Source organism: Trematomus bernacchii, unplaced genomic scaffold (assembly GCF_902827165.1).
Source record: "Trematomus bernacchii unplaced genomic scaffold, fTreBer1.1, whole genome shotgun sequence".
NCBI classification, from domain to species: Eukaryota; Metazoa; Chordata; class Actinopteri; order Perciformes; family Nototheniidae; genus Trematomus; species Trematomus bernacchii.
This window is the reverse complement of record NW_022987590.1, coordinates 131641-153248: the sequence shown is the minus strand read 5'-3', so window position 1 is coordinate 153248 and position 21608 is coordinate 131641. Positions and strand designations below refer to the sequence as shown.

The following is a 21608-nucleotide window of genomic DNA, read 5'->3' as shown; positions in this document are numbered from 1 at the left end:
CCAACACAGACAGGAAGAGGACGAGGAGAGGAGAATAAAAAGGCCCCAGTGCCTCATGGGAAATCAGCGCCTTAATTAAGCGGGCCTACTTTCTGTCACTGAGCAGGGATTATGGGCCGCACTCATTATAGTCTGATTATTGCTTCCCCCAGCAATCACTGAAAAAACCCCCGTAAACACATTGGTCAATGATTTCCTGTCAATCTGACGACACACTTACATCAGATTTAATATCCCCCCCCCCCCCTCAGGACCACCCAGAGAAAACACTCTCATAAACAAGGAGGCATCCAGATCCTTTACTGGAGGAAAAGTTGTGATGAAACACGAAAATAATACTCTCAGTAAAAGTCCTGTATTGAGAACCAATAAGTAAAAGCAGAGGTGTGAAGTAACTAAGTAGATTTACTCAAGAACTGTACTTAAGTACAACTTTGAGGTACTTATACTTTAAATGTTATGCTTCTGTGTACTTCTACTCCACTACAATTCAGAGGTAAATGGTGTACTTTTACTCCACTACATGTATTTAATACCTTTAGTTACTTTACAGATGTGGATGAATGATGTGAAATATAATCAAGTGTTAAATCAGACTTTAGTTCCACCTGGAGTAAATCCACAAGCTACCCTGCAGTATACAAAGTCATTCAAACTAGCTGCACCTTTACCAGCTTTGAGAACACTTTCATGATCAATCATTATAAAACATATCATATATATTATTCTGAAATGGACCAATCTGCACAATGACTACTTTTACTGTCGCTACTTTCACTATATTTTGATGATAATACTTTTCTACTTTTACTTGAGGAACATTTTGAATGCAGGACTTCTACTGTAACAGAGTATTCCTACACTCTGGTACTTCTACTTTTACTCAAGTACAAGATCTGAGTACTTCTACTTTTACTCAAGCACAAGATCTGAGTACTTCTACTTTTACTCAAGTACAAGATCTGAGTACTTCTACTTTTTCTCAAGTAAAATAATTCTATATTTGTTCCTTTTTTACGACTTCATTCCTCGTTATGCCTGCACCATTATACAGCAGAGCAAATCCTTGTATGTGTAAACCTGGTAATAAACCTCATTCTGATTCTGTCTGCACAAAAGCGACCGTAAATACATTCTGTGCCTTTAAAACAAACCAGGAAACCACGTCACATTCACCTTGTCAACTATTGTTTACTGTCAGAGGCTGCAACAGAAAAATTGAATATTAAAAAGTCGTTTCTTAAGTCGTTTAGCGGTCGATGCTCCGACTGTCTGCGAGATCGAGGCGCTGCAGGGTGAGAGGTCAGGGTAACAGAGATCAATAAAATATGATATCACTTCTCAATGTCAGTTAGAGGACGAACGTGTCATCTGGGATATAACAGGACACACACACACACACACACACACACACACACACACACACACACACACACACACACACACACACACACACACACACACACACACACACACACACACACACACACACACACACACACACACACACACACACACACACACACACACACACACACACAGCAGATGGAGAGGTGAAGCCTCGCTGTGAGGAGCCTGCAGCTGGGACTGGATGTGGAGGCATAAGAGCGCATTTAATAAATACTTTGGAAATGTAAAAATAAAATGATGAATACTTAAATAAAAATGTGGAAATATTAAAGAGAAAATAAAATTGAGCTTAATCGAAACAGTTGGAAATAAAAAGTGTAATAATTCAAATAAAACAGGTACATGACATTTTTTATATTTATTGAGAAATAAAACAAATTAAATGCGGAAATACGACGAAAAACCAAAAATCTATAAATGACTTAATAAAATATTGTAATACTAAATATACAGACAAAAAAACTCAATTTAAAATAATTATTATAAAACATTTGTATTTCTCGTATATATTTTTTATTTATTTGTATATGATGTCATATATTTATTTTTCTAAATATTTCTTCTTCATGGCACACCTTTTTAATCTTAAAAAAAACTACTTTTAATAATATATATATATATATTTGGGCAGTTATGCTTCAGCTAGTGTTGTTTAAATAAATCCCTGTTTACATAGTAGATTGCTTCTGATTGGACGGTGCTACACATGATTTCCTGAAACAAATTTCAATATCAGTAAAATACTTTAAAGCTAAGAAATTCCCTATTTGTTATGGTGTAATTATGACATTTCAATTCATCATCACGTTGAATCGGGCTAATTAGGGAAGTACTGTACTAACAAACATAATGACGGCTGTGTTCTTCGAGCAGCGAGGACACGGCAGGTTTATTAATACTGTGAGAGGAATCACGAGGACACGGAGCCGCAGACACGTTATCCTGCAACACAAGACTGCAGCTGTCCCTCACACACACCCTCACACCCTCACACCCTCACACGCTCTCACACACACACACACACACACACACACACACACACACACACACACACACACACACACACACACACACACACACACACACACACACACACACACACACACACACACACACACACACACACACACACACACACACACACACACAACTCAGTGGGCCGGTGACTGTGAGCTCACCTGCTCAGGTTACTGTCAGAATTACGAGAGGAGCAGCTCCATCATGTACATCGCTCACATTCTCCGGACTCCAGTATCTAACGCTGCGCTCCCATTGGCTGATATCACTCTCACTTGTTGTCATGGATACAAAAACCTCTTTTCACCAGCCACCAAGTATTTTATTCCTAGATTTTATACCTGTTTAGAGCGTTCTTTATTATTGCATTTTTTAATGACAGTTTTTTTTATTAGATGAGATTTGATAAGATATACTTTACTATTTCATTTTCTTTTATTTGTTTCATTTAATGTATTTAAATGTCATATACATTTTATTCAAAGTGAATATTTGAGGGAAACCTTAGGGAGAATACTTAAAGGGGGTGTTTTTGGCAACAGATTTTAACCTTAACTTTGAGGCTTTTTTGTGTGTGTTTCTCAACCAGTCTTTTTTTTATCAATCAGACTTTTGCCTGTTCTTTTGCACATTAAAAGTCAAACAAAAACTCAAAACCTAAACAGTCGAATAAAAGTACCTCTATAGTTATTACTAGACCACCCTGTCATTATTCAATTATATATTCAGTACCTATCGGGCCTGAGTTAGAGCGTAGTACTATCACTGTCTGTACACCTGCCTGTATTTGCTCTGTGCAGGACCCATCAGCTAGCTGACCCACAGCCTGTCACACATTAGCTGCTCTGCACATTAACATTACTGCTGCTGTTGCAGACAGGAGCCACAGACAGGAGCCAGAGAAACCCTGTGTGTGTCACGCCTCAGAGGATCTCTAATCGAGCAACAGAAAGCACAATCATGAGCGAGAGTGTGTGTAAATGTTCCTGTGCATTCTGTGGATTTTACAGTGAAGGGAGCAGATGGGGGGGGAGGAGTCGGCATGGTTACTGTACGTGCACATCTACCATCTTTATGAGGACCATTAAAGGGTCCCTATTCCGCTTTTTGGGGTTATCCCTTTTCTGTAGTGTGTATTGGTTAACGGTCTGAAACACATCCATTGGACTCCTTTGTTTACTTCCAGAACACAGTGACTATGGAACACTCACGCTCCTATTGGCTAGCGCTCCAACACATTGTACGTGATAGGTTTAGGGGCGGGACTTCTCTAAGCGGTTGACCAATAACAACAGCACAGGCAGTATGATAAAAATAAAGACCTTTTTGAACATTTAAGCATGAAGACATGTCACAGTAGAGACACTACATACTGATATGCACCTGAACATCAGCAGGAGAGGACTCTTTAAAGTAGAGACACGACATACTGATATACACCTGAACATCAGCAGGAGAGGACTCTTTAAAGTAGAGACACTACATACTGATATACACCTGAACATCAGCAGGAGAGGACTCTTTAAAGTAGAGACACTACATACTGATATACACCTGAACATCTGCAAGAGAGGACTCTTTAAAGTAGAGACACTACATACTGATATACACCTGAACATCTGCAAGAGAGGACTCTTTAAAGTAGAGACACTACATACTGATATACACCTGAACATCAGCAGGAGAGGACTCTTTAAAGTAGAGACACTACATACTGATATACACCTGAACATCTGCAAGAGAGGACTCTTTAAAGTAGAGACACTACATACTGATATACACCTGAACATCAGCAGGAGAGGACTCTTTAAAGTAGAGACACTACATACTGATATACACCTGAACATCTGCAGGAGAGGACTCTTTAAAGTAGAGACACTACATACTGATATACACCTGAACATCAGCAGGAGAGGACTCTTTAAAGTAGAGACACTACATACTGATATACACCTGAACATCAGCAGGAGAGCACTCTTTAAAGTAGAGACACTACATACTGATATGAACCTGAATGTGAGCAGAATAGTGATTTAAAATATGTGAATAGGCTTAACTGCACGTCCTCTCTGGAACATCAGTCTTTGCTTCAAACATGATTTATTTTCCTTTCATCTCAGCAACTACTCGGACAAATATATATACTATATAGAAGAATTTTGATATAAATGAGCTGAACGTGGTTGTTAACACTTCCTTCCCCCACCTTATTACCAGCCTTAAACAGTGGACATTGGAAGTGTAAACAAATGTAAAGCAGGACTTTATAACCTTTGTGTTTGGCAGGCAGCCCTGAGAGGAGGCCAGAAAACTCCTCTGACCCCGTTAACTCCGGAGGAAAATGTTTAGGTAGAGAACAACCTCCATCTCAACATCAGCAAAACAAAGGAGCTGATTGTGGACTACAGGAAGCAGCAGGGAGAGGGACACGCCCCCATCGCCATCAATGGGACTACGGTGGAGAGAGTCAAAAGCTTCAGGTTCCTCGGGGTCCACATCACTGAGGACCTGACATGGACTCTTCACACCACCACCATCACCAAGAAAGCTCGACAGCGGCTCTTCTTCCTCCGCAGGTTGAGGAGGTTCAAAATGGATTCCAGGATACTCTGCAACTTCTACAGGTGCACCATAGAGAGTATCCTCACTGGCAGCATGACGGCCTGGTACGGCAGCTGCACCGACCTCGATCGTAAGGCTTTACAGAGGGTGGTGAAAACTGCACAGCACATCACCAGGACGGAGCTGCCATCCATGGAGGACCTTTACTCCCAGCGGCTCAGGAAGAAATCACTATGGATTATCAAAGACCCCCATCACCCCAGCCACAAACTGTTCTTTCTGTTGCCGTCTGGCAGACGTTACCGCAGCATCCTGGCAAGGACAAGAAGATTCGGAGACAGTTTCTTCCCGCGGGCAGTGAGACTGTTAAAAGATTGAACTGTTGAAACAACATCAAACATTCATCTGCTACTCAGTAGTATGTATCTAATACCTAATATATATATATCATTCCAATAACTTGTATATAGACTCATACTGCACTATTCCACATCATAACTTATTTCATTTTTATAACTATTATTATTTTTGTATTGCTCATGCTCTTATTGTTATTATGTTATGTTATTATGTTGCATTGTTGGAGAAGCCTGTGACATAAGATTTTCAACTGCATAATTACTCTGTAGCTATGTCAGATTGACAATAAAGAACCTTGAACCTTGAACCTTGAACCTTAACCAACGTGCAGCATATTAATCCTCACGGAGGAAAGGTCTCTCAGAAGATGGTCAGTGCAGATTCATTGGCCTCGTGACGTTCATGGCGCTCCTCTGCAGCCCAGAGGCCATCGGTCCAACACTCACTGCTGTTTAATTAGGAATTCATCAAGGGACTCATTTTAACTTCAGAAGACAGCCTGAAGGATGGGCAACTGTGGAGAATTGCACTGTAAAAACGCCATATGCATGATGTGTGTGTGCGTGTGTGTGTGTGTGTGTGTGTGTGTGTGTGTGTGTGTGTGTGTGTGTGTGTGTGTGTGTGTGTGTGTGTGTGTGTGTGTGTGTGTGTGTGTGTGTGTGTGTGTGTGTGTGTGTGTGTGTGTGTGTGTGTGTGTGTGTGTGTGTGTAGCATTGTGTATGCCGGACCCCGGGCTGTGAATAGTGATCATAATTTCATGGAGTGTGTTCAAGTGTTTGTGTGTGCTAATGTATTTGTATCCATTCAGAGTCAGAGATGTCGGGGTCTCTGCATGGCACACACACACACACACACACACACACACACACACACACACACACACACACACACACACACACACACACACACACACACACACACACACACACACACACACACACACACACACACACACACACACACACACACGCTTGGCCCCATCCAGAGTAAATCCATGTCCCTGTCTATTTTTAGATCCGTTTGGATCTTTCCCATGTCGTCCTCTCCTCCAGAGATGTGTTTTCTGTCTCTGCACAAAATCAAATGCACCCCCAACTGCTAACCAATCACACACACATTCAAACATACACATTCACACACACTTGTAACACACATATTGTGAGGAGCATGATTGACATAATGCGTTTCCTAACGGGGGTTCCCAACCTTTTCCCCTTCATGTCTGATAGTGATTTTCTCTTTTTAGATTATATTATTTGACTCATTTTGAGAACTAAGCCATCCTGTAGCCATTTTACAGCACACACAAGAGGATTAGGGCCACATGTGAACAATTTTTTTGGAGATATGAACAAAAGATCCATTGCATCCCATTAATGCCGTCCTCTTCTCCATCAGTGATGTGTTTTCTGTTTGGTCAGATTTCAAAAACGTTCACATGTGGCCCCAATCTGCTTCCTTTATAGCCTCACGTTAGCTTTATACTTCAAAGATCATTAAGTGGTTTAAATATGTGGAGATTACAACAATAATCCAAAATCCAATGGAGAAATCCCATCGTTTTTTTGTGGAGGGAACCAGGGAGATGCTGCCTTCAGGGTCCAACACAGAAATACGACATCTCTGCACCACTCTATAGGGCTCTACTCTGATCACTGTCCTCTCTACACTGCATCAGTTTGTACATGAACACATCTTCAATTTCCTTCACATTTGACAGCTAACCTGACACACGCGCACACACACACACACACACACACACACACACACACACACACACACACACACACACACACACACACACACACACACACACACACACACACACACACACACACACACACACACACACACACACACACACACACACACACACACACACACACACACACACACACACACACACACACACACACACGATCCCTCACTCACACAGCGTGCCAGGAGAGGAGGATGATTGCTCGTGTAAAGGGAGGAACTCTCCCCCATCACAGAGTCTGTCCTCTGGTCTCTGATGAGATTATTGGCCCTCCTCTGTTGTCTTAAGGAGATTAACCACACAATTGTCTCTGCCAATAATGATGGGATAAAGGGACGCTGCCTCAGAGGGAAACGCTGCCGTTAAATCCCTCTATGGAGCGTGTTGCTATCATCCCCTGAATCCTCATTACCGTTAGCTAACAGCGGATTGAACGCTGAAATCTGTCCAGTAAGCACACACCAGTAGGGGGGAGATCTTATAGTATTAACCAGATAAGAAAAGGGCTAATCATAATTTTTGGGATATTTGCTGTTTAGTTTTGTGGTTTTCTGTCTCTATTAAAGGGGACCTATTATTCAAAATCCACTTCTTCATGTCTCTTCTACATCAACATGTGTCCCCTCTTCTTCATGTCTCTTCTACATCACCATGTGTCCCCTCTGTGTAAAGAGACTCTGAAAGTTTCAGGAACAAAGATTCTCTCTCTTTTTGTCCTGATCCATTTATATAAAAACCTGTCTGAAAATGAGCTGATCAGATTTTGTCCACTTTATGATGTCATAACGATGTTTTGTCTTGTGTAACCATTAGCCAATCAGCAACCAAGGTAACCCCCCCCCACCTTATCACCTGAATCTCCTCCTAGAGCACCATTGTGTTCTTTTTAACCAAATATCTCTCAGAGGGGCGTGGGGAGGGGCTCCTTATTTTCATCTAAAGTAACAGACAGAGAATCAGCACTTTGGAAACAGGGCTGAAACAGAGGGGATTATGGGATGCTGCAATGATCTGATTGGTGTTTCAGACAATCACTTCAGAGACATGCTTTGTATATATCTGAGACCTGTAATATATTGATGAAAAACAGTATAATAGGAGATCTTTAAGATCTGCCTGAACTGGAAAGGCTAGAAGACAAAAGAGGACGCACTGGACAACTACTTTTCCTTGTCTTTAAGTCTTTTTACTTTAAAAACAGTCTTTATTTTCAGACGGATGACATTAAATGCAAAAAAATACACCTGTAAAGATGCCCGTAGAATGCCACAATATGGTAGCAACAAGCAATCAGATTAGCTTTGGTGGCTATACTTACATCACCCTTCTAAAACCAGAGAATAACGGCGTTATGATGCCAAACAGTGTCACTTCAAACTGAAAACACATCCACTTCTGGGGATGGGGGATATGCATCAGTGGACGTTGTGACAGTCAGACAGTGAATTACTACTTTCCAGCGGCTGTTGTCGTGAGAAAACATTAGGCTAAATGCCGATGGACGAGCAGCGTATCACTCCATCAGTCGGCAAATGTAATCTGGCTTTTTGAGAATTAAAAAAAACATGATTGTCGACCAGACACCGTACATCATTGCTTTTATTATGAGCGATATTCACGGTGCCGTTGCTGAGAAAATCAGTGAAGTAAACGGACAATGAAATGGCTCCACTCTGGCTCTGGCTAGTCGAAAACCAAACTAGTTTGCATGATTAACCAACTGGGAACCAAACAAGCAGCACAGAGCATTCACTGAGCTGAACTCAGTGAAAAGGGGGCATACAGTACAGAGCACCAGATACAAACAGAATCTGCAAAACATACACTGACGTTATTCAGGGTTATCTTGCACAAAGCCAAGATGTCTTTTTGTTTTATCCCTCTCTATCAAAGATCCACTCGCTCTTCCTGAGTCTGTCTAACCTCCCTTCTGCTACGGCTGAATGCAAAGTGCTCTTAAAGGCTGACTGGTGTGCAGAGGAAGTGAAGGCAACATGCAAAGGGCAGGGACTCACAGAGGAGGAAGTGAGGGGTGATGAAGAGGACGAATGGCTGCCCGGGGGAGGGGGGGGAGATCAGAGGAGCGTTTCAGTCCTCTGCTGCAGAATCAGAGCGATCTGAAGGCATCGATCATCACTCTCCTCACTCACTGTGACATTTGTTGAAAACCTCTGGAGGACGACTCCACAGATGGAGACGCCGATTCAATTACCATGCCTGCCTGATCTCTGCCTGTGTGTTCATCTCTCTATCCATGCATCCTCCTGTTTGACGCCACTTACCCTTTTCCATCACATACTGTACGTCCACATGGGAAAAGTCCTCGATGTGCATTTGCATTTTTACTACATCTAGAGAAACTGAGGATCAGATTAAGAGTCATTTACGTGAAACAAAGACCCATCCTTACATTGATTGTTGTAGTTTACTGTCGTGCAGAAGGAATCAGCAGGGACTTTCTATAGAGCAACAATTCAATTAGGCTCAGTTTTTGCAGCAAAATGCAGATATATTCTATGCATATTCTCCCATTGTGCAAGTTTCAGAAACCCAGAAGTTTTTAACCACTGACCCAGCTCTGACTCCGTTATATTATATATATTTCACCCCCCACCCCTGCAGTTTGAGCTAATCCCTCCCTACAGTTCGTGTCCTCTTCCTTCCTCTCTTGTGCCCGGGTTTCTTCTTCTTTGCCCACCCTGCGTGACCGTCTGATTCAGCCTGAACCATCCCCTCTCTCCTCATGCCCCCCCCCCCCCCCCGCTGTTTGTATCAGGAACTCAGTGTGTGAGCACCCGAGGAAAGACGAGAGACCAGGGAACGCAACAGGACGCTTTAGCAAGAGCTGTGTCTCAGTCTTGCATACTTCTGTACTTACATGTTCTGCTGTGCAGAAGTACGTCAATGCAAAATATGGCAAAATGCACTTTGAGTACCCATGTTGTATTTATACAGTCAAAAAGTGTGGAACGCTGGACACTTTTCACACTCAACGACTGTCACCTGGGCTACGTAGTGAAAATTACGCAACCAGCTGCCATACAGTAGCTCTGGTAAACACAGAACTATACAAATAAAGTGGCTATTTATAGATGACATATCCTGCTGATGTTCAGGTGTATATCAGTATGTAGTGTCTCTACTTTAAAGAGTCCTCTCCTGCTGATGTTCAGGTGTATATCAGTATGTAGTGTCTCTACTTTAAAGAGTCCTCTCCTGCTGATGTTCAGGTGTATATCAGTATGTAGTGTCTCTACTTTAAAGAGTCCTCTCCTGCTGATGTTCAGGTGTATATCAGTATGTAGTGTCTCTACTTTAAAGAGTCCTCTCCTGCTGATGTTCAGGTGTATATCAGTATGTAGTGTCTCTACTTTAAAGAGTCCTCTCCTGCTGATGTTCAGGTGTATATCAGTATGTAGTGTCTCTACTTTAAAGAGTCCTCTCCTGCTGATGCTCAGGTGTATATTAGTATGTAGTGTCTCTACTTTAAAGAGTCCTCTCCTGCTGATGTTCAGGTGTATATCAGTATGTAGTGTCTCTACTTTAAAGAGTCCTCTCCTGCTGATGTTCAGGTGTATATCAGTATGTAGTGTCTCTACTTTAAAGAGTCCTCTCCTGCTGATGTTCAGGTGTATATCAGTATGTAGTGTCTCTACTTTAAAGAGTCCTCTCCTGCTGATGTTCAGGTGTATATCAGTATGTAGTGTCTCTACTTTAAAGAGTCCTCTCCTGCTGATGTACAGGTGTATATCAGTATGTAGTGTCTCTACTTTAAAGAGTCCTCTCCTGCTGATGTTCAGGTGTATATCAGTATGTAGTGTCTCTACTTTAAAGAGTCCTCTCCTGCTGATGTTCAGGTGTATATCAGTATGTAGTGTCTCTACTTTAAAGAGTCCTCTCCTGCTGATGTTCAGGTGTATATCAGTATGTAGTGTCTCTACTTTAAAGACTCCTCTCGTGCTGATGTTCAGGTGTATATCAGTATGTAGTGTCTCTACTTTAAAGAGTCCTCTCGTGCTGATGTTCAGGTGTATATCAGTATGTAGTGTCTCTACTTTAAAGAGTCCTCTCCTGCTGATGTTCAGGTGTATATCAGTATGTAGTGTCTCTACTTTAAAGAGTCCTCTCCTGCTGATGTTCAGGTGTATATCAGTATGTAGTGTCTCTCCTGTGACATGTCTCCATGCTTTAATGTTCAAAAAACTCTTTATCTTTCTCATACTGCCTGTGCTGCAGCACCTCTTTTCACCCTCTGTCTGAAACCAGAGCCCAGTCTGCTCTGATTGGTTAGCTGGCCGGCTCTGTTGTGATTGGTCAACCTGCTTAGAGATATCCCGCCCCGTAGCCTATCAGGTACAATGTGTTGGAGCGCTAGCCAATAGGAGCGTGACTGTTCCATAGTGATATCACTTTGTTCTGGACTTTGGGATTTCAGCCTTTGCAGACCATTTACATGCACACAAAAACAGTATAACACACTACTCCAGGAAAGGGAAAACCCCATAGAGCAGAAAAGGGCACATTTAAGGCATCAATCATCACAATACAACAGTTGAATAAATGCATTAAACTGTACACGAGCAGTGACAGTACACAGTTGCATTGCTCCCTTTACCTCCTCCACCTCTGCTTTTACCTCCATATCTGTTTCTCTGCAGGCCACCATTATTCTCATCCTTCACTTCAGGGAATGCTTCTGCTTTCATTTACTTGAATTCACCATCCACCCCCCGCCGGTGATATTGTTATTTTTAGACAGTGTGCGTGTGTGTGTGTGTGTGTGTGTGTGTGTGTGTGTGTGTGTGTGTGTGTGTGTGTGTGTGTGTGTGTGTGTGTGTGTGTGTGTGTGTGCGTGCGTGCGTGCGTGTGTGTGTGTGTGTGTGTGTGTCTGTGTGTGTGTGTGTGTGTGTGTGTGTGCGTGTGTGTGTGTGTGTGGCCTACCATTGCTATCCTTGTGGGGACCTACATCTGTTTACACAGTCACGTGTGGGGACTCGCCTTCCACATAATGGAGGTCCCCATGAGGGGAATCATTAATTTTAGGGTGAAGACTTGGTTAGGGTTAGGGTAAGGGTTAGGGTTAGGCATGTGTTGGTTATGGTTAAGGTTAGGATAAGTCTCCAGGAAATGCATGTAAGTCAATGTAATGTCCCCTGAAGTGATGTATACATGGTGTGTGTGTGTGTGTGTGTGTGTGTGTGTGCGTGTGCGTGTGCGTGTGCGTGTGCGTGTGTGTGTGCGTGTGTGTGTGTGTGTGTGTGTGTGTGTGTGAGTGTGTGTGTGATGGGGATGCTGACCTGATTTCACAGTCATCTCCTCTGACTGCGACCCCCAACAGGGGAACTACACCTCTTCTAATATTTAAATAGTTTCATACACATGTGCAATAAAGGATAATATTAATACATAAGAAATTAAAGTATCAATTTGAATTAAATAAAAATAAAAATATAACCAAGAAGTAACCAAAGCAGTTCTTTGCATGCTGGATCCTTTTTGTATCTTCAGGAGCAGGTTGTGTTTTGGACAGATTGGCAGTCCAGCACCGGACTAACAGGAGCAGACATCTGCAATTTAGAGCCTGAACCCTCCTGACCTGAGAGTCTGTCTGCAGAGTCTGTGATGTGATCTGAAGACCAAACTGCACAGAGAGAAACCAGAATATGGAGCTGAATTTCTATGTGTGCCTTTGCCAGTAACCAGTGGTCACATATAGCCATGAAAGATGCAAAATCCCTGCATAATAAATGCACTTTTTCCCCACAGTTAGAAACATAAAGAAAAAGTCATTTTTTTCTGCACCGTTTTTGCAATAATAATAATAATACATTTTATTTGTAAAGCACCTTTCATTGCTAAAAGTAAACCCAAAGTGCTACAAGGGGCGTAATAGAAAAAAAGCTTACAGTGAGCTTACAATGCTAATCACTAGCTGAATAGCATCGTGCAGGAATGAGTCCTAAAACCCTGACATGACTCAGCATGTTAGCACTTCCTGTTCCCACATCTGGAAGTCGGAAATAAGGTTTTGTTCTACGACATAGTATACGTCAGTGAATACCACACCAGTGAGTTTAAAAACGGCGGTTGCTAACAAGTGTCAAAATGAGACGACTAAGGCCCCGTCCACACGGAGACAATTTCAGTTGTATCCGCTAAAGTTCTTTATCGTATAGACGGTTCGTCCACACGAAGCCGAAACGGAGCCGCCGCGTCTTCGGAGCCCGAAACCAATACACTTTGATAACGGCTCCCAAAGTGGGTAGGTCTGGAGACGAAACCATTGCGGCTCCGTGTGTACGCCCTGATCATTTCCTGAATTGATGATGCCATAGTCCCGCCTCTCCCCACCTCTCCTGCTCACCCCCGCGTCATTGCTGATGCGTTTCGCCAACAACAACAACAATGGCGGATCACAGGGTTGCGTTCGTGCTCCAGACGCGACTGACCATGATACAGATTTTATCTTTTTCTACCTTGTTTGTTTGTTTATGCCCATGCTCGGGGGGTCTTATTCGCTGCTTTTGGTGTATTTTGTGGCGGAAATACAGCGCCACTTACAGGCCCGGCATATGTACTACAGCGTCTCCAGCGGTTTCGAGCGGTTTCGTGTGGACGGAAGACTTTTTTGAAATCGACTTGGGTTCAAAATCGGTTTCGTCTCCGTTTTGTCACGCCCAACTTTAGCCGCCTTTAGCTTAGCGGTGGTGACGTGAAGTCATGTGACCGTGCTGTAGTTCCTTTATAGCCCAACATTAGCCACCTTTAGCTTAGCGGTGGTGAAGTTTCTGTTTCCTCTCTTTGCTTTTACCTTCCCATCTTCCCTCACCCTCTTCACCCAGTCACAAGCTGTTCACACATCCAACCTCCTCTTCCTCCATTCTGCTTCCTCACTCTGCCTGCTTGAAATAGCGGCCGGCCTGGATTTTCCGCTCCTCGCACACAGACGCTCATTCATTCAATTTGAGCCAAACCCACATGCAGCCGTCATTAATTAGTTAGCGTTAAAGCTATCCGTCAGTCTCTGTGCAGAAAGGCCTGCAGACACGATGTAAATCAACACAAAGGGGATGATATGTGACAGGGAGGGAACGGAGAAATGACATACTGTAGGAACATGGCGGAAAAAAACGTGTCTGCAGGGGAAAAGCTAAATGAGAGTCAGAGCGGAGGATTTGTCCTTCAATTTATTCTACCTCTTGGACAGAACAGCAGCACTGTGGAGCATGTTTTTCTTTATTCCTTAAACAATTCTTTCCAAAACAAAGACTCTACAAGTGTCAGGCAGCATATCATGGAAAGATGCTTTACTGCTTCTGTATAACAACGACAGGGAGAAGCACATAATTAATTAACAATAAACTTCAACGCAGAATTAAGTATTTTTGAATGTAATTTAATTAATAAAAAGACATACATTTACAAAGTAAAACCTGGTATATATGTAAATTGTAGTCGCTAATTTGGAGCTACCGTGAAAGATCCCTAAAAGCTGTGTCAGAAGTTTTAGCGAAACAAGTTAAAACGACTCCTTTGTTTACTTACAGAACAAAGTGACATCACTATGTAACACTCGCACTCCTATTGGCTAGCGCTCCAACACACTGTACGAGGCGTGTGGCGCATCAGGGGGTCACAGGTTCAAACCCCTCTGCAGTCAGCATGTCGTTGTGTCCCTGGGCAAGACACTTCACCCCAAATTGCTCCTGTGGGGATTGTCCACAGTATTGAGTATGTAAGTCGCTTTGGATAAAAGCGTCTAACAAGTGACATGTAATGTAATGTAATGTACACGGACATCTCTAAGTGGTTGACCAATCACAACAGAGCCGACCAGCTAACCAATCAGAGCAGACTGGGCTCTGGTTTCTGGGTGAAAAGAGGTGCTGCAGCACAGGCAGTAGGAGAAAAATAAAGAGCTTTTTGAACATTAAAGCATGGAGACATGTCCCAGTAGAGACACTACATACTGATATACACCTGAACATCAGCAGGAGAGGACTCTTTAAAGTAGAGACACTACATACTGATATACACCTGAAGATCAGCAGGAGAGGACTCTTTAAAGTAGAGACACTGCATACTGATATACACCTGAACATCAGCAGGAGAGGACTCTTTAAAGTAGAGACACTACATACTGATATACACCTGAACATCAGCAGGAGAGGACTCTTTAAAGTAGAGACACTACATACTGATATACACCTGAAGATCAGCAGGAGAGGACTCTTTAAAGTAGAGACACTGCATACTGATATACACCTGAACATCAGCAGGAGAGGACTCTTTAAAGTAGAGACACTACATACTGATATACACCTGAAGATCAGCAGGAGAGGACTCTTTAAAGTAGAGACACTACATACTGATATACCTGAACATCAGCAGGAGAGGACTCTTTAAAGTAGAGACACTACATACTGATATACACCTGAACATCAGCAGGAGAGGACTCTTTAAAGTAGAGACTCTACATACTGATATACACCTGAACATCAGCAGGAGAGGACTCTTTAAAGTAGAGACACTACATACTGATATACACCTGAACATCAGCAGGAGAGGACTCTTTAAAGTAGAGACACTACATACTGATATACACCTGAACATCAGCAGGAGAGGACTCTTTAAAGTAGAGACACTACATACTGATATACACCTGAACATCAGCAGGAGAGAACTCTTTAAAGTAGAGACACTACATACTGATATACACCTGAACATCAGCAGGATAGGACTCTTTAAGATCTTGACAGCTTCTTTTTTAGACCAGACTGCAGCCACAAGTTAAATCTCTATACCTAAATATACAAATGGTACTGATATTTCCGTACAGCTGGTCTGGAAAATGTAAAAAAATCATTAAACACTTCTTATAAATATAGTGTGTATTTTTACGCTACAGCTGCAATATCCCCTGCTATGAAACTAACACATAACAGTACGTGGGCGACTCACAAAAACAACCTTCTAGTAAACAAAATTATCTTTAATTTTTGCTTCTGACCATCTATAAATGCTGCACATCCTGACTCAGCGTGTCACCAAGTCACGAAACCAGCAGAGAAATGGTAAAGAGAAGGGTAATGCCATCACAACGGACTTCTTTATTAACAAACATGAGTCATAATTCTGTATCTGATCATCACAGAGACATTTCCACACAAATAAAATACTTAGAAGGAGGCAGTGAGTGTTTCTCAAACTGTGTGAAACCATGCGAGAGGTGTGCATGCAGGATTATGTAAGACTGTCTGCTCAGGCATACATGTGCGTGCAAGTGTACACGTGCATGAGAGTGTGTGTGTGTGTGTGTGAGTGAGTGTGAGTGAGTGTGCTCATGCAACATTTACATGAGCAGCAGCAGCAGCAGCATTAGAAGGCTCATTAGCATAATGCAGGGGAAGATGCCATGTTCTTCATTTGCTTTTTCCTGATCCTGTCTGATGGTATGTGTCACATACTCTCCACACACACACACACACGCACGCACGCACACACACACACACACACCCCTCATCCTCTCTATTTTTCCTCCCACTTTTGCTCCTTGTTCTGTCCTTGTGTTTTTCCCTTCCTTCCTCCCTGTTTTATTGCTGCAACCATTAGTTGATTAATTGATTACACAGCAGAGAGTTAATCAGAAAGATTTTTGATTAATTAAGTCATTTATCAAGAAAACATGTCAGATATTCCCCGGCTGCATTCATTCATTCTGAGCATTTGCTGCTTCTCTCTTACATCTCTGTACGATAAACGTCTTTGGATTTTGGAAGAAAAAAATGCTATTCAGAGAAGCGACCTTCGGTAACTTGTAGATATAAAACACAGAGCAAAAATCTGGTTCACTGCTAACGTTAGCTCAGCTTGGCTCTCTGATAACTGCAGATCTAGACGTCCTATGGCTAAAATGTGTTAAAAAAACACCAAGATGTAAACTTTATATTGAATAAATGTGGCTTGAAATAGGATAAAAAGTCAGTTTATGACAGCTCCTTTTAGATGACGCATGCTTAAAGGAGATACCACGCCTTCAAAGGAGACCGGAGGAAACGTTAAAGTGAAATAGCTTGCTTTTAATTGTTATGAGGCTTATGCTAGTATATCAAATACATGGTGTTTTCCCCGATGCAAATGTCCATTAGCTTATCAGTCGCTTATTTGACCTCTGAGATCTGCACAGAGACACAGATGCTTACATACAGAAGTAGCACATAACACAATTAAGCATTAACCTCCTGTCATGCTCTGTGACATGCATCAACATTTGAGTTTTATGAAGTGTGATTTAAACCTGCAGCATAGCAAACTCATTGCACACTCCTCAGTCTGCAGACGCCTCGTCTAATTTCTCGGGCTTCCTGCGCCGCCTCTCACGGCCGTCCTCTTTATTAATCTGACACTTTCCTTCCCCCTGAGTCAACACTTTCTGCACTCCATATTGCATCGCCTCGCAGCCAGACGAGAGGAGGGGAAAACACACACACACACACACACACACACGCTTTGAATTTTGACAAAGGAGGCCCATCCAAGAGCACCCGCGTCTAAAATATTAGGTCAGCCAGTTTGAACTAAAGGAGGGAAAGAGAAAGAAGGATAATAATAATACGCTTGTGTGGAAGCCTTTAAGAGCAAAGACACATGTGTTGATTTGTCTTATTAAAACCGTTTTTTGGGGGGGAAAGATTTGTAATCACATAGTTGATAACCTTTGAAAAACAGCTATCCTGGCTCCAAACATTTACATTTTATTTGAAGCCATTCTAGTAGCACTTATAATGGTGTGGCTAATAGCTGATGTACCTGTTTGTTTGTTCCTTCATGGTTGATGGACTTTTTGTAAGTCGATTTGGATAAAAGAGAATGGGAGAGAAACTCCCTCTGGAGGGAATACAGGGAGTTTAGCCTTTGCAGACCATTCACATGCACACAAACCTGTATAACACACAAACTGAAAGGGAAAGCCCCAAAAAGTATAATAGGGCTTCTTTAATACTCATTTTAAGGTATTCATTTTGACGCTTGTGGATTGTTGCGATACCCAGGATTCCCTAAACAACACAACTCAACCTGCAGTGACCAAACATCAGCAGCAGAGCGGTTTTCCCACCGTGACGCTCGCTAACGGACCGTTTTCCCCGGACTCTGCTGCAACAGTGAGCATCAGAGCGGCTCCATACACTGAGCAGGACTCACCTAAAGCTGAACCAACATCAGCCTGATGGCTCAGTGCTCTGCTGCCTCTGTTACATCAACAACAACAACAACAACAACAACAACAATACACCTTCCTCCCCCTGTATCGTAATCCCTGGACGGCCGCCACGTGTCATTTCTTGATTGACCTGAGGTAGTTCTTCATATTAACAGATCTGGGAGCATGCATGGCTCTGTATATTGGATACATATATATCTGGACAACAACGATGATGATGATGATGAAGGAGGCAGGAGTCCAGGCCAGCGGAGTTTGGCACAAATCACTACAGCGGCTTAAAGCAGCTTAACTGAATTTACTCTGAAGACAAAAATGAAAAAGCTGAATTAATGTTCAAAGGAGCAGAACACCTGGTATTTACCTCGCTAAAAAACAATGCACAACTGCTCTAGGATCTGCATTTATGGTGCACAACTGGAATATCTCAACATTTAGACTGTGATATGTTGGGTAAAAACTCCCAGTTAGAATTTATTTTACAGGTAATAGTACACAAATGCCCAAAACAGCTTTAGATTTTGAGATATCTGAGGTAGAACAAAGCTCAAACTCATGTATTTTCATTACTTTTATATGTTTATTCTTTAAAAAGGATGGTGGTATTTATATATTGGACTACAAAAGTATTATAGTTTAATACTCAATTCTGATTGGCCAATTGGAACATTCCAGAGGTTGTTAATTACGATGCGATACACCGTTGCCAAGGAGAACAGACCACTGCTATTCTCTGATATTTTCCAGAGATGGTTAGCATGAGGCTAATACATGCAGGAGACACACACTTCCTTTTGATGATTCCTCAGATGTGGCATTCGGTGTGTGTATCACTTTATCACATTAAACAAAAGACGCCTCTTTGCGTAGCTAACACCGACGTTAATCCGCAGAGCTGTGATTCACTGAGTGTAACAGGAGGAAGGAGGTGTGTGATTCCCAGCAGCAGAACACACCAGCAGCTCTGATCCCACTAACCAAACCTGACATGTCATCTATTCTCAAACTGCCCCGAAGAATTGGCCAGGACAGAGGAAGAGGAGGAAGAGGAAATGGAGGGGATGAACAGGAGTAGAAGCACAGCCCACTTTGAGTCTTTAAAACAGGATCCCTGCAGCAGTTTATGAAATGGTCATTTAGTCCACTGATCGTGTGCATGAAACCGAATTTTCCCTCCAAGCATTTTTGGTGCGGGGCGGCCATGTTTGAAGGACAGTGTCCATTCACCTTGGCCCGCCCTGGTAAATCAAAAGCCTGCACACAGATTTAAGTCTGCCGCCGGTTCTGGTCCAACCATGGGGGGTTAAATAATAATTCACATTGAAATTGTTATTTACAAGAGGTATGAATTTGGCGATAGCTAGCTAGTTAGCTTACATTCACTAGCCAGCGTGTTAGATAGCAACCCAGTCTCACGGCATTTCGTGTTAGTCACGAAATTAATTTAATCTATTGATTCGTGTTCACCAACACGATTTTCACCTTTTTTTCATGTCCCACAGAACGATTTTAAATGCAATGTATTTCTATTGGTAGTATGTTTCGTGCCTGCAACACGTATTTTTGTCCGGTCGGGTCTTGGAAGACCAGAAGCTGTGTGGTTCATAAAAACATGTTCTTACTCAATATCTTACCCTAAGCCTAATGCTGGACGCGATGCGCTGTTTGGGGGCGGCGCGATTACATGTAAAGTCAATGCAGAGACGCGGACAGACGCGAATTCGCTCCGACGGCGCGCATGAAGCGGTGGACGCGGCGCGAATCACACGATTGAGGCGATTGAACGGTGCCGCATTAAACGCGAGAGTTCAATTTTTTCAACTCGAGCGTCAAATTCACGTGACACGTTCTCGCGGAAGCCAATCAGCGGTGAGAATCTCAGCCGCCGTCACTGACGTTCAACCACACAACATCAGCCGTTAGCAGTTAGCAGTTAGCACACAGAGCTCACAGCTCCTCATATCTGTTCAGAAACTAGACAAAAGTTAAACAAGTACAAACCACAGACTGCCTGTGTCATGGTGAATACAGTCGCTGCTTTATTTATGTCTGTAGGCCGTTGTTATGAGTGTGGACGGTCGGAGCATATACTGCGTTAGCTTAGCCTGGTCGATCCGATCTTCATTCAGAAAACAAGCATTTTAAAAGGTGTTTTGCCTGCCGTCTTGTCTGCAGACTTGTCAAAGCCTTAATTCATGGTTGTTACTAACCGGTATCAGTATGTTGTTACTTCGGCATCATTTAGAAACGTGTATTACAATTTAATCACGGTAAAATATGTTCATTTGTTGTAGTTGTAGCTCCCGAGCCAGCGCGTCTTGTTTGAATGATGCGAGTAAACACAGCTGGCAGCCGCGGTGAACCTCCAGCGTTTAGAGCGATGCGATAGGAGCGATTAGAGCGAAGCGAATAGTCGCATCGCGTCCGGTGTGAACGCAGCATAACCCTATCCCTTTTATTTTAAATTGTATAATGTCTGAGTTTTTTTGCTGTCAGTGAGGAAAAGAAATGTCTCAGAGCCTCAGAATACTGAAATCTATATTTTATGTCATCTTTTTTTCCTTCTAATTTGTTATTATTTGGTGCAGGCACGAAACATACTACCAATATAAATACATTGCTTCTAAAATCGTTCTGTGTCAGAATACTTAAATCTGTATTTTTTTAAATGTGTTTTTCCTTCTAATTTGTTATTATTTACATTGCTTTTAAAATCGTTCTGTGTGACACGAAAAAAATGGCGAAATCGTGTTGGTGAACACGAATCAATAGATTAATTTCGTGACTAATAACACGAAATGCCGTGAGACTGTGTTGCAGATAGGTAACAAACCAAAGCTAGCAAACTAGGTAGATATATGCCAAACTTTAGCTAGCTTGTTAGATAGCTAGATCGCTAACAGATTGAAAGCTAGGTAACTAGTTAGATAGATGGTGAACTTTGGCTAACTTTAGATAGAAGGATGGATGGATAGATAGATAGAGAGCGTTTGCTAGCTAACTATCACACTGACAGGTTAACTGAGTTGGTCTCTGGTTGTTTTTATAAATGTCAGCACTGTGGACCTTCTGGCAGTGAGAGTTATATAAACTGTCCACATGAGCTTAGGTCTGCAGTCAGAGCGGCTCATATGTTCTGGTTCTTTTCGAAGCTGCTCTTAGCAAAGACACCTACACCACAAGACATACAGGTAATCAACATGTCCTCATATGAGATTGTATTGTCATATGTCATCCTGCAGTCACTAACACTGGATGGATGCTGTAAAACCAATCCAT

General features: G+C 42.4%; 1 protein-coding gene across 3 annotated transcripts in view; it reads right to left on the bottom strand.

The window, feature by feature from the left end:
- slc8a3 (solute carrier family 8 member 3) overlaps nt 1–21608 on the bottom strand; it is a 109690-nt gene that overhangs the window by 45795 nt on the left and 42287 nt on the right. Inside the window, exon 1 of one of the 3 annotated variants that reach the window (XM_034129096.1) lies at nt 2589–2627. The exons of the other annotated variants lie outside the window; for them this stretch is intronic. The gene's annotated coding sequence lies outside the window, so the exon portion shown is untranslated. Of the gene's footprint in view, nt 1–2588; nt 2628–21608 lie in introns of those variants that run through there. 3 annotated transcript variants of the gene reach the window in all.